The following is a 13,066-nucleotide window of genomic DNA, read 5'->3' as shown; positions in this document are numbered from 1 at the left end:
GGGAAAACATAAACAAAAAAAGTTATAAGGGTTATATAAGCCCCACCTTGTTCTGTGTTTTGCTGATGTAGGTCAATGAATAGAAATAAGTAAAGCAAATAAGGGACCATGCATTATCGAGCAAAAAATAACCCCCCCCCCCTATCGTGACGTTTTCCTATACCTATTGCATTGCTTGTCACAAAATCTTAGACCCCCCCCCCCCTTAGAACGTGACATAATATATGCATCAACCCTAAACTTAAATTGAGCATCGAGTCTACCGTCTCGTGTCTCTGTTCTCTCGATAGTCATAGCGAACGAGCACGTGATTGGTTGATTACGGCTAAAAACTTTGATCGATTTTCAATAGTTAATTGAAATTAATTGATAAATCGATAAACAACTATTATCTTTATTCCAAACAAATGTTACAGTAAATCTGAATAAAATTGTGTAATTAAAATTGAATTTCATTGATAAATTAACATGTTATAGGCGTTCAAATCCTGACACTATTTCGTCAAACTTTTTTTTATTTTCACCCCAGTATAGTCCACAAAGACGTAGTCCTCCTATGTCAAAAATGTGTTAAGGATTTTTAAGAAAAAATCAAAAAATAAAATATTGAAATTAAATACCTGAGCATGTCAAAAGTGAGCATGCATAAAGCCGTAAACGCGATGATCGAGGAAGTTCTGGGAAAACAATCTTTCAGAAAAAAACATCAAATGTAATCTTCTTTCAAGGTAATTCTGAGGAATTTAAGATTTCTGGTGAAGCCTGATAGTTTTGAGTAGAATTTCAAGAAACCCGGAAGGAATTAAAGTAATTTCTGAGAAGCACACACCTGTGAACTTCAGAGGAACATTCCAAGAGCATTTTGAGGATAATTTCATAAAGTTTGTGGGAGAAAACGAATCCGGAGCATAAGTCCTTGAATATTTTTATGAAAATAGGATTACAATTAAATCTGAGCATAACTCCAGAACATCTTCAAAGGAATTCGAAAAATAAAATCGGGAGACTTTGCCAAACAAATTATGAGAAGAAATCTAAAGAATTTGTGAGAAGAAATGCCAAAGAATTCTCTTAGGAGACTTTCAATGTGAGTAGAATTCCAAGGGAAGGAGTGAGATTCAAAAAGAAATCTGAAATGAACTCATGAATATTCGGATAATCTTTCCAAAGGGTTCCTTATTGTGGTGAATTTCAAGATATTTCCGAGGAAAACTAAAAGAAAATTGAATTCGAAGCTTCATCGAAATGTTGAGGTATATTTCAATGGAAATCAGAATGGACTATTCTGAGGTCTTCAGAACTACTTGAAAGTTCCCAAATTTGCAGTTATTTTTTGTTTCAGAAACTAGCCTGATGCTCACAATACTTCTCATTAAATTCTTAAACTTCCTCGAGTTCTCGAAATGTTTCTGAAGATCACTGTCCTTCTGTGAAGGTTTCAATGTTTTTCTAAACTTCTGGAACTTTTTATTAACACATAATTAATATAGTTCTGTGATTTTCTCAGAAGTTCTCGAGATTGTTTGGAAGTTCATGAAACTTCCCGTAAATTATTGGCACGAATTTAAAACTTTTTCAATAGTCTAGACTTTCCTGGTGGTATTAAAACTGCCTAAACGATTATTTAATTTCTTAAAAGTTCTCTAGACTGCCCTGAATTTAACAGTATTTTTTAAGAACTCACAACTTTACTGAAATTACAGTGACTCAATTCCGAATTCGTACACCCTTAATGGGTTTGATCATTATGCTCTCACATCTACATCTAAGATCTAATATTAAAGGTATGGTGTGGATGTAGTAGTGTGACTACCATCTATCATTGCGCAGTAGTTGTTTCATTCGAAAAATCATGTTTTGGTTTCCTACGCGTTGAGTCATATTTTAAACACGGAGAAACAGGTCAATCCCGAATTCGTACAGTTGTTTTCCTTACTAAGTGTGGTTTTTTTTTTCACTCAACAGCATCTGTTAAGTAAAGGCTGCAGATCCAAATCTTTTCGATGGCGAGGAAGGGTCAACATACGTCAGTTGTGGAGCGAAAGCTTATCGTCGCTCACCATAAAGAGGGGAAATCACTCAGTGAAATTGCGACCATGGTGAAAAGACCCAGATCAACAGTTCAGTACATCATTAAACGGTTTGTAGAAGAGAAAAGGATTGCCGATTCTCCTAGAAACTTAAATAGGAAAAAGTTGACAGCGGCAGATGAACGATTTGTAATGAGACAAATAAGAGAAAATCCAAAAACAACAGCTGTTGACATCACGAAAGAACTGAATCAGCGAAATGTAGTGAAGGTCTGCCCGGAAACGGTTCGTTCTGTGTTGAGAAGGAACAACTTCAACGCCCGTGTACCGAGAAAAAAACCATTCATTAGCAAGAAAAATAAAAAGCTTCGATTTGATTTCGCTAAACAGCATGAAAACACTCCATCGACCTACTGGACAAATGTCATCTTTGTTGATGAGTCCAAATACAACATCTTCGGCTCAGATGGTCGTCGTTTTGTCTGGAGAAAGCCAAACGATGAACTGAATGTAAAAAATCTGAAACCGACGGTTAAACACGGTGGAGGAGGGGTAATGCTTTGGGGTTGTATGTCTGCTAAAGGTGTAGGCAACTTGGTTTTCATCGAAGGCATAATGGATCAGAATGTATATTTAAACATTCTAAAAGAAAATTTGAAGCAAAGCGCCAGCAAAATGGGATTAAATGAAGAGTTTAAGTTTTACCAAGATAACGATCCAAAACACAAAGCACATAAAGTACGTTCATGGCTGCTTTACAATTGCTCAAAAGTTATTGATACTCCACCACAATCTCCGGATATCAACCCCATTGAAAATCTTTGGGAATATCTTGATAAAAAAGTTAGAAGCCACCATATTTCAAACAAAAACGATCTGAAGAAACATTTGCTCGAAGAATGGACAAAAATTCCCACTGAATACACCCAGAAACTTGTAGACAGCATTCCAAAACGCCTAAAGGCAGTAGCAATGAGTAAAGGTTACCATACGAAGTATTAAACCGAAAAATTGGTTAATATCCCAATTCAACGACCTACTGTACGAATATGGATTTGAGTTTATTTTCGGCATTCATGCTATTTTTTTATTATTTTCAAGAAAATAATATTCATTTTATCAGAAATAAAAATAATGCATTGTTTTTCACATTTGAGACTATGACTGTACATACAAAAAATGTCTAAAAAATATTTATTGACTCTTAGAAACTTAGGAGGAAAAATCTGTATGGTGGTGTACGAATTCGGAATTGAGTCACTGTATATGATTTTCCTTGAAGTTTCGACAATTTTCCTTAATAATTTTAAACGCTCACTAATTTTCCCTGAACTTATCTATGCTTACCTGAAGTTCTCAAAATTTGTTTGATAATCCTTCAAATTATCTTAAGTTAATGGGATTATTCTGAAGCTATCTGATCGTCCTCGAAGTACTCGGAACATCGCTGAATATCATGAAACCATCTAAAAATATCTTAATGTATTAGAAATTCTCTGGATTTTTTTTAAGTTCTTGAAATCTCCATGATATAAACACCCTTAAAATACTCTCACGTTTCCCGGATGTTCATTAAATTTTTATCACGCTCCAGAAATTCTCTCGGAGCTTTGTTGAAGTTTCCGGGAATTCTCTGAGTTTCTCGAAACTTCTTTAAGGTTTCTACAACTCCTTGAAATTATTTGAACTGCCCTTTGATTCTCTGATCTGTCTTGATGTTCTCTAAGCTTCGCTTAAGCTCTAAATTCTATTGAGGATCTCAGTTCTGATGAGAAATAAATGGAATTCCCGTAAACACCTTTAAATTTCCCTGAAATTATCTAGGCTTCTGTGAAGTTCCTGATATATTTCTGAATTTTCCATAATATCTCTGAAGGCCTCTGTACATTCCTGAATCGGAAAATCTTAAGAGTTCTCGATTTTTTTTCAGCGCATGATGGAACTATCCTGAATTTTTCTAAATTTTCGATTATAGTCTGGACTAAAGCAACGAAAACTGCTCTTATGATCTGAAATTCCCCAAAGATCTCTAGATCTAGCTTTTCTAAAGTACTTAGAACTTCTTTATGGAGCTTCACTGAATTTCTTCACAGCATTTCTTTTCATTACTCAGAACTTCTCCAAAGTTCCTACCATTGTTGTGAAGTTAATAGGACTGCATTGAAGATCTCTAATCTTTCATAAAATGAATTACGAAGTTGAAATAAATCATTTATTTTTTCCTTGATTCTGGCACTTTGAAAATTTTCAATATCTTGAAGCTGTACATGAAATGCGAAACTTCAAGATATTGAATAATTTTAGATCTTGGACTTACTCAAATTAAGTAAGTTTTTTTTTAACTTTATAAAGTGAGAAATTAAGTAAGTGTTAAACCAACATTCAATGGATTTGATTGAAAAGCTGTTTCTTTAAAACTGATTGCTTTGTTTTAAAAACGTTTGGACACATTTCTATTGTTTTGATCTACAAAAAAAGCATATTTTTTAGGCATTTAAAAATAGCTTTCTTATTATAAGGTCGGAATTTATCCGTTAAAGTTTTGGAAAAATCAGGTAATTTTATTTAGAACGATGAGTAGACACCCTGTAGATAGAGAAAGACGATTCAATGTCACAAAGCAAAGAATGAACAATCCTAAAATAAATTCACGCTAAAAAGTTGAAAATAGTGACTGATTACAAGAAAAAGTGAGTTTAGTGACTTGGCCTTAAAAAAAGAGACTTTTCAGTGACTGGCTTGAAAAAAGTGACCAAGTCACTAAAAAGTGACTCACTACCAGCCCCGCCTTCATCGACTTTTTCTTTGGTTTACCACGGCTAAATAAACGAATTTCTCGTTAAGCTCGCAGCACAGTTCAACAGAAGATGATGGTAGCTTGCGCCTAAAACAACACACTCAACAAGGGGCAAGACAGCTCCTAATCATGAGCAATTTCAGAGTTACTTTTGAGGCACCTCATTGAGCAAGCAAGATCACTGTCATTTGCTTTCTCACTTTTCGCATCACAACAACATATGGAGGTGCGAAGCCGAAAAGCTGCTGTCAAGCAAAACAACAACAACAATCGAGGACTTCCGGCCTACAACTCCAGGCGAGTATGGTTGCGTATCTGAACTTTCGGTCCTAAATATTCTTCGGTTTCCAGCTCCCGGGATCGCTCCTTGAATAGCCTACGAATTTTCTTGGCTGTTGCGGAGGTTGAATATGATTTGATCGTACTGACGGAAACGTGACTGGATGACCGGATCTATTCATCGCAACTTCGGATCACTTTATTCCGTCTTCAAGAGACCGATCTCCCACAGTCAAAAAATCGCGCGGTGGAGGCGTTCTGACTGCTGTCTCAAATAGACTAACCAGCTACCGAAGTATCTCGCCCATTTCCAGTCTTGTGGAACAGCTCTGGATTGTCGTGGAATTTCCACAAAACATTCTCAGTATTGGCGCTGTCTTCCTGCCGACTGGTGAACTTCATCGTTAGGTCTCGATTGAGTCCCGGTCTCCCGCACTACTATTTGACGACTACAACCAAGCTGATTTACAGTGGCACTTTACCGACTCTTGTACTTCTTTGGACGGATTTAATTTACACGTCAAGTCAAGTAAACACTTTTCCCAACCGAAACGGACGTTTGCTAGATCTTGTCCTGGCAAATAATTTCACATTACATTACCACTGATCAGTCTAGATGCTGATCATCCCGCTCTCGTCGTATCATTTAGGTTACCTACTCCGATTTCAAATAGACAAATCTACATTCTCTCAATTCTCAATTCTCTTCATCGACCCTCTACAAAAACATTTCCTGTTGTATTTGTCGTATTAGATGCTAGATTGTTGCGTCTTCCATCGATCTGGGTGTCCAAAATATCCGCAAATATCTTAACACGGCCGTGACGATCGAAAAAGAAATTCGATGAAGCGAATCGATCAATGCAGAAAGGGCCTATTGAAAAGTGACGCGAGAATTTTGTTTTGTTTACAAACCAAATTGACGCCTAATATGTGAAGACGGTAAACGGAGTAAGCCGAGGAGTAAACAGACATCGATGAACGTCAATTTAATTTTGAGGTACATTGAGTTACTCGCAGCAAAACCGAAACGCAGAGTAATGCTGTCTCACCCCTTTGCACTCAGTGGAAAATTCATTTACAGTCGGATTATTCGCGAAATAGAAAATCGATGAACAGAATCGATCAACAATGATAGGACCCTTTTCTCGTGATGCGCGAGAAATCGTTTTGTAAAAAAAAGTGTACTAACAAAAAGTTCAAAAGATGTTCTTGTTCTACGATTTTTGTCAGTTTTCAATTCAAGTGTCCATAATTTTGAACATTCCAAAAGTTTTCAACATTCAAAAATCAAAAAAATGGACATTGAAAAATATCAAGAACGCCATTTTGAAAATTTTACAAGAAACAAAATGGCTGAGTTTTGGCAAAAATGTGAATGATTGCCCATAGCAATTGGTGATATCATTTTGCATGGAACTGCTGACGTATTGGAAATGGCTCTAATGTTGGCCTATGGATCTAAGATTGCACCCATTGCTAGAAATCTGCTATTTATCAATTTTATCTAGATGAATTAGATGAAATCTAATGGATATTTTTGGTCGCTATTGAAAATTTAGTCGATTGCTGAATTTATGTATGGGCCCAAATTAAGGGCATTTAGGCCGACATTACATCCATTTCCTCTATTTGCTGTATTGGATGATGGATCGTTACTTCTTTCATAAAGTGTTGCCATATTTTTATCAATTTCAATCTGTATTTTCACCGCAAAAAATCTTTTTGATCTGTATCTGGGCTTACAAAATTCTGTAAATTAATCTGTATCATTTATTTATTATCATTTAAGTTTGGTAGAATTTTCGTAAATCTCCATTGCGTTCACCTGACTCATTCAAAGTTCAGAAAGAGTTTGTTTGAAATTTAGAATCTAGAAAAATGATTTAAGTTTGCTTTCTAAAGAAATAACCTATTTCTCGCGCAACACGAGAAAAGGGCCTCTCATTGTTGATCGATTGTCTTCATCGATTTTCGCTTTTACGAATAACCCGACTGCAATTTCATTTTCCATTGAGTGTGCTGTTTCAGGCACAAGCTAATATCGTCTTCTGTCGAACTATGCTACGAGCATAGCGAAAAATTCGTTTATGTTACCGTGGTAAACCAAAGAGAAAGTCGATGAAGAGAATCGATCAACGTGGATAGACCCTTTTCAAATGTTACGCGAGATTTAAGCTTTTAAACTGAAGGTTAAATGGGTAATTTATAAGACCTTTGCTGGAGCTTGAATTTGGATTTACGACAAGTTCAAAGTTTTCACAATTTCTATATGAACATTTTACTCAAAACTTTACCGGCTTTTATTTGATTGTTCTCAGATTAATTTCCTTTCGCAGAGATCTTTCCAGAATTCTTCAAAAATAAATTTGTAGTTCTCTCTGGAAATCCCTTGAAATTTTTCTCTGTAGAGCACTCCAAAAATTCCTTAAATTCATCCTTTCTTCGAATTTTAAACTCTTGCTATGAATTCACCGGAGCTTAATTTTTTTTTAAATGCATGAAATTCTCCGTAAAATTCACCTCAGATCTCCTCTAAATTCTTTGGAATATTGCATGGAATTCTCATTAACATTCTCTAAAAATTCCTTTCGAAATGCACTTGGAATTATACTCGGAATATCGTTATAGATCTTCGCATAATTATTTTGGAACTGTTCCCGTTCGCGTTCCTTGGTATTTTTCAAGAATCCTGGAATTATCTTCACTCTTGGAAGATCTAGTACAAACTCTCCTAAAAATATTATCTGAAATACCTTGGTGTTATCTCTAGAATTCATTCTAAAATCTGCTCAAATTAGTTTTGGATAAAAATTATAAAATTCTCTTAATAGTTCTTCAAAGTGACTGTAGTTATCATGGAAATCTAGACCAGTCCAAGGGTCTTGACATCTTATTGCTTTCGAAGAGAGGACAAGGTATATTTTTCCAGATTTGGCAACTAAATTCATGGGATTTTCCCAGCTTTTTCCGGTTTTCCCGGTGCACTGGTCACTCTGCATTTTACATATGAAACACTTGTTTTTAATCCCATTATATTTGTTTTGCGCCTTGAGCACATTTTGAGACCCAGCTCCGTAAGAAAATTATTCCGGATAATATGCTTAACCAAAAGCTAATTCGCGGGCGGATTCCTCTAGTGGGAAATAGTAAAAACAACGTTTCATCTCCAAAATTCTGTTACAATGAAGGTAATTTTACGCACGGCGAATGACACGGAACCGAATTTTGTTCATTTAAATCAAAAATAAAAATGTTCATTCTATAAACATATGAATAATTCAAAATAAATTAAAACCATGTTTGCAACAAAGATATATATGTTTGAATCAAAGTCAGAAGCATGTTTATTTCAACAATATGGGATTTGCGTAAACGATTTTTAGCGTGCCCTGCATTTTTTCCTTCTTGTTTACATTCGGAAAAAAATTGCCCCAGCTTTGCCAATCAACTGAAAACGGCCCGCAACAAAACCGAAGTCATGGATGCGGAAACCCACCTAGGTAAGTAACTTAACAAAGGGAAACGAAAATCCGAAATGGATTTTGAATTTATTCCGGAACCTCCAGCACTTCCCCCCACCCTGAAAAAGTCATTTCTTCCTGTTTTCTTCGAGCTTTTGTCTTTGATCTTCTCTCCTGCCACAAACAGATCCGAAACATGCTCCTCATTTACACCTGCCTTGTGTTCTTGCTCTTTCCGAATTGCTCCAACTTCATCCGCTCATTTTCCATTCGCTTCGAAACTTCAGCGAGCTTTATCATATTCACACAATCCTGACTCGACTGATTAATTTGTTGGATCAACTTCTTACTAAAATCAGTGCTGCATTCATCCTCCTTCCTTACCGAACTCAACGGTTTCTCATCATCCTCATCTTCTTCCGATTCCTGCATTTCCAATCCTACATTGCAACGAGCAGCATTGCAATCAAACTGAATTCGGGATCTTCCTGCAGATCGTTTTTTCATCTCTTGGCAATCCTTTTTCTGCTTTATCTTACATTCAATCAAATGCTAATATAATTTAAAATTAAGTATGTTTCTTTCAAACATAAGAAGCATGTTTAAAATAAACATATTTATTTTTGTTCGCATTGTTGTCAAACCTAACAAAAATATTCACGTTTATTTTCAACACGAATATTTTTAAAATAAACGTAAAATTATTTTTATTTTAAACATTAATATTACATGACTTCAAACATGGAATACGTTTGAAATAAACCTTGTTTATTTTTGTGGCCAGAACAAACTGAGTTTACGTTTAAATTTACCTCAAATATTTTTGTTTCAACGATAAATTTTTCTGCGTGGAGAACGACTCAAATTTGAGTTTAGTTCACTCATAATCGCCAAAAGTGCAGGAACTCAGCGATGAGTTAATTTGCCTCATGTTTTCCAAGGTTTTTCCAGGATTTTCCATGGAAAAATTCCCGAATTTGAGAAAAGTAAAGATTGGATTCACTCAGTCTATTGGTACTACTCCGAAACTGAATAAAATTTTCGTCAATTTCCTCATTTTCCGGCAGATTTTTTAGGTTTTCCACAGGAAACCATGAGACAAATTTAACTCATCGCTGCGTTCCTGCACTTTTGGCGATTATGAGTGAACTAAACTCAAATTTGAGTCGTTCTCATTCGCCGTGCGAGCTAACCAGGTTAACAATGAAGAACTAGAATACTTAATACAGCCACTCTATGCTGTCAAAGCAATGCTTGTCTACGTATCTTTGAATCATTATTCAAACATAAAAGTGCTACTCCAAGCAATCAAAAAAAGCTCCCAAGCAAGACCATTATCCTTCATTCTTATTAGGGTAGAGCGCTACTTCGTCGTAATCGCCCATTTCCGTTCTATCGATCAGAAAAGATCAATAATGATTTCACCGTGCACAAATCAATAATAGGTTTGTTCCGATGCGTTGGTTCATTAGCTACAACATAAATCCTGTTAGAGTGCAGTGTATGAATATTTACGCTCATTGTTCTCAAAACAAAAGAAACGCTCCTAGCGAATCCGCCTTTTCTACGTTTATCCGTAGGACGAAGAAAATCTAATGGCGTTTCAATGCGTTAGGACGGAATTGAAACTCGTAGAACGAATTTAGAATCAAAAAGCAGTGTTAGATTTTAGACAAAATCTCAACAATTTGTGACTCTTTAACAAATCCAACGGTACGTATGGAAAAGTGAATAAATTTGCAAGTCATCTTTGACAGAAATATTCTATTTTTGTTTAAACTCGTTCAGAAAAGAGAGGTAAAGCGCGGGTTGTGCTTAGTAGGACGGAAATTAGATCAAAAACCCTATGCCAGTTCTCTGAGCTAATGAAGCTGTTAAGAACACAATAAATATTCAGAAAAAAAATCATTATCTTCTCTTAAAGCTGGGTTTAGGCAAGGCAGTCAATTTATCAGCTCAGTTGAATTCAGCCGACTTGAACGTGTAAACTATGCCATTTAACTGACTTGAATTGAAAAAAAAGTTGAACCAGACTCAACTTTTCAACCCAATTGAATTCAACTGAGTTGATCAATGACTTGCCTTGTCTAAGCCCAACTTAACTCTCAATCATTATTGCATTTACTCAAAAGTGCTCCAATACGCTCAAAGGATTGATTTTTGTTGGACACAGCTGGATCGAGAGACGCAGAATCTACTTGAAGGTTAAATTTTGTCAGACGCAATTAGGAATAACATCTATTAAGAGACACACATTCCCATAAGCAGCTTAATTTTGCAACAACTAACAACCTCTAGCGTCTCTACGGAACTGAATTTTTATCTCGGTTCAACTCAGGAATGTGACAACACCTAGTGGGAGCTGAATTTATAATAGGCTCAAAATCATCGAAATACCCTTTATTTGAATTAACTTTTGCTCCACTTGCAAAAATGCAACATAAAGCATTGAACCACCACAACTTCGCAACTCTTTTTAAAATTTGAAATTGAAAATCATCCCTCAAACTACAACGAGTAATTAAGTTGTTTGAAACTAGCGAGGTCAGCGATACTTATTAATAAGTTTCTGTTATAAAGAAATATTTCCCTGTCTTAGAATGAAATTCCCTGACAATCCCTGATTTTCCAGGTCCAAAAAGGAATTCCCTGATTTTCCAGGTAGTTGACACCCTGTTTATGTATTACTTGTTAAATTTCAAGATTTGATTTTTTATTTTCTACATTTCTAATTGAACGGTGTATTGATTAACTTCACCCCATTTTAAGGCACTTTAACACATTTTAGGGACGCTATTTGATCTCGTGGCCATCAGCGTAAGAACCATGGATACTAACCACTACTCCAGACCCGTATCTTAGGATACTGTCTGTCTCAACATTCATTTGAATGCTAAATAAAAATAAGCTGCGGTAAAATGATTTTGAGGGTTTCGAGGTGGATTTTCCAAAAACTGACATCAAGACATCCATGATGAGAGCCAGGATTGGCATGCAATTTGCTTGGGTCAATCATTCCTGTTTACGACGTATATAATACTTAACCAGGAAGGAAACAAGGCACTTAGAGAAGATCTTACAACTCAACTGCTAATTACCCTACGCACTCTTGTTCAGTGTTGAGTTTGTTGCAGACCCATTAGAGTTCTGCCAATTGAACCACATCGAATGACGTCGTCTGCCTAAATGTTGCTTCTTAATCAGCAAACACAGTCTACGTCTCATTCAAACTGTTATTCCTCGTTCCATCGCACAGCACACACTTCTACAAATCAACCACACAACAGGTTCTGCTTCGGTGTGACTTCTTTTCTCGTTCCGTCTTGGGAAACGTGTAGGAATCAAAGGCTACGTAGTAAATAACAGGGGAAAACAGGCTCAAAACACAACGGACGGAACATAACAAAACCATCAACCAGTGACATCACGACGAAGACCAACAAGAAGAGACCCTCGGTGGAGGTCGTACACTCTCGCATCGTCATAATCCTCGATCGTTCCTCTTTGGTTCAGTTTGATGCCCTGGGACTGCCACACCTCCATTGATCGTCGGCTGTAGGACAAGAAGTCGACGAATCCTTTCCACCCAGCACAATGTTACGACGAACGAACCAACACACGTTCACTTCACTAGAGTCCCATTAGGTCCCCTGCCTTCTGCAACAACAGTGGTTTGGGTTAGTTACACGATATTCCACTCGCAGAAGAGGTCTCTTCTTCTTCTTCTTATTCTTATTTTCCCCCTCATTCAATACACACCACTGTAGGTACTTCGTTCCATTATGTGCGCGAGACAAGAATGAAAATATACACAAAATGTAAATAAAGGTTATTGTCCAGTTCAATAACACAACGCACAAACCGGAGGAACGGATTCAATCCGGCGACCCGAGTGCGGATGCGAAGCAGCTCAAAATAAAATTATAACGCTCCCTCACACAAAGAGGCATACGCGCTCAGTGGTACATTTATTAAGTTGAGCGTTTTTCTCACCATGGATCTTCCTGAAGGCCAATTAGAGCTAATACGCATCGCTCATTGCTACCGGATCCGGTTCTAATCCAATGTTGCCTCGCACTATACAGTTTGTCCTAGCATACTAATGCTAATGCTGGAATTGTTTTTCACGGCGTAGCACGATAACGACTGACGAATCAGTGCTTCCCGTACCTAGATTAGGTACTTATCACAATTTCCTCCCAACGGCGGCACGTAATCAATTCCAGTTCCGACTGAACGCGACGAGAACGGAAACTCAACTGTTGTGCGCTGAGAGCTGAGACTGCTCGAATGGTACGAGTTCGAATCGACGAGAAACTGTGGAAAGGGATGAGGTGCCGCCTCTCTGGTAGGAGCTCCGATGCCGATATACAACACACCAGTTCGTTCAGAATCAGACTCGTGCAAGCTTAGTTCAGAAGGTTCACGATTCGATACCTATACAACTGTAGCACGTATGATAGGAGCTTCCAGCCATTATCGAACGAAATGATGGT

At 36.9% G+C, this 13,066-nt stretch overlaps 1 protein-coding gene across 4 annotated transcripts in view; it reads right to left on the bottom strand.

The window, feature by feature from the left end:
• The window catches only part of ctrip (E3 ubiquitin-protein ligase ctrip), a 74,520-nt gene that overhangs the window by 18,279 nt on the left and 43,175 nt on the right, over positions 1 to 13,066 (bottom strand). The window contains exon 1 of one of the 4 annotated variants that reach the window (XM_065235516.1): positions 12,564 to 13,016. The exons of the other annotated variants lie outside the window; for them this stretch is intronic. The gene's annotated coding sequence lies outside the window, so the exon portion shown is untranslated. Of the gene's footprint in view, positions 1 to 12,563; positions 13,017 to 13,066 lie in introns of those variants that run through there. 4 annotated transcript variants of the gene reach the window in all.

This window comes from Ochlerotatus camptorhynchus, unplaced genomic scaffold (genome assembly GCF_037179485.1).
Source record: "Ochlerotatus camptorhynchus isolate MF236.1 unplaced genomic scaffold, CSIRO-AGI_Acam_v1.1 ptg000493l, whole genome shotgun sequence".
NCBI classification, from domain to species: Eukaryota; Metazoa; Arthropoda; class Insecta; order Diptera; family Culicidae; genus Ochlerotatus; species Ochlerotatus camptorhynchus.
The sequence above is the reverse complement of the archived record's forward strand: the minus strand, read 5'-3'. Positions and strand labels throughout refer to the sequence as shown.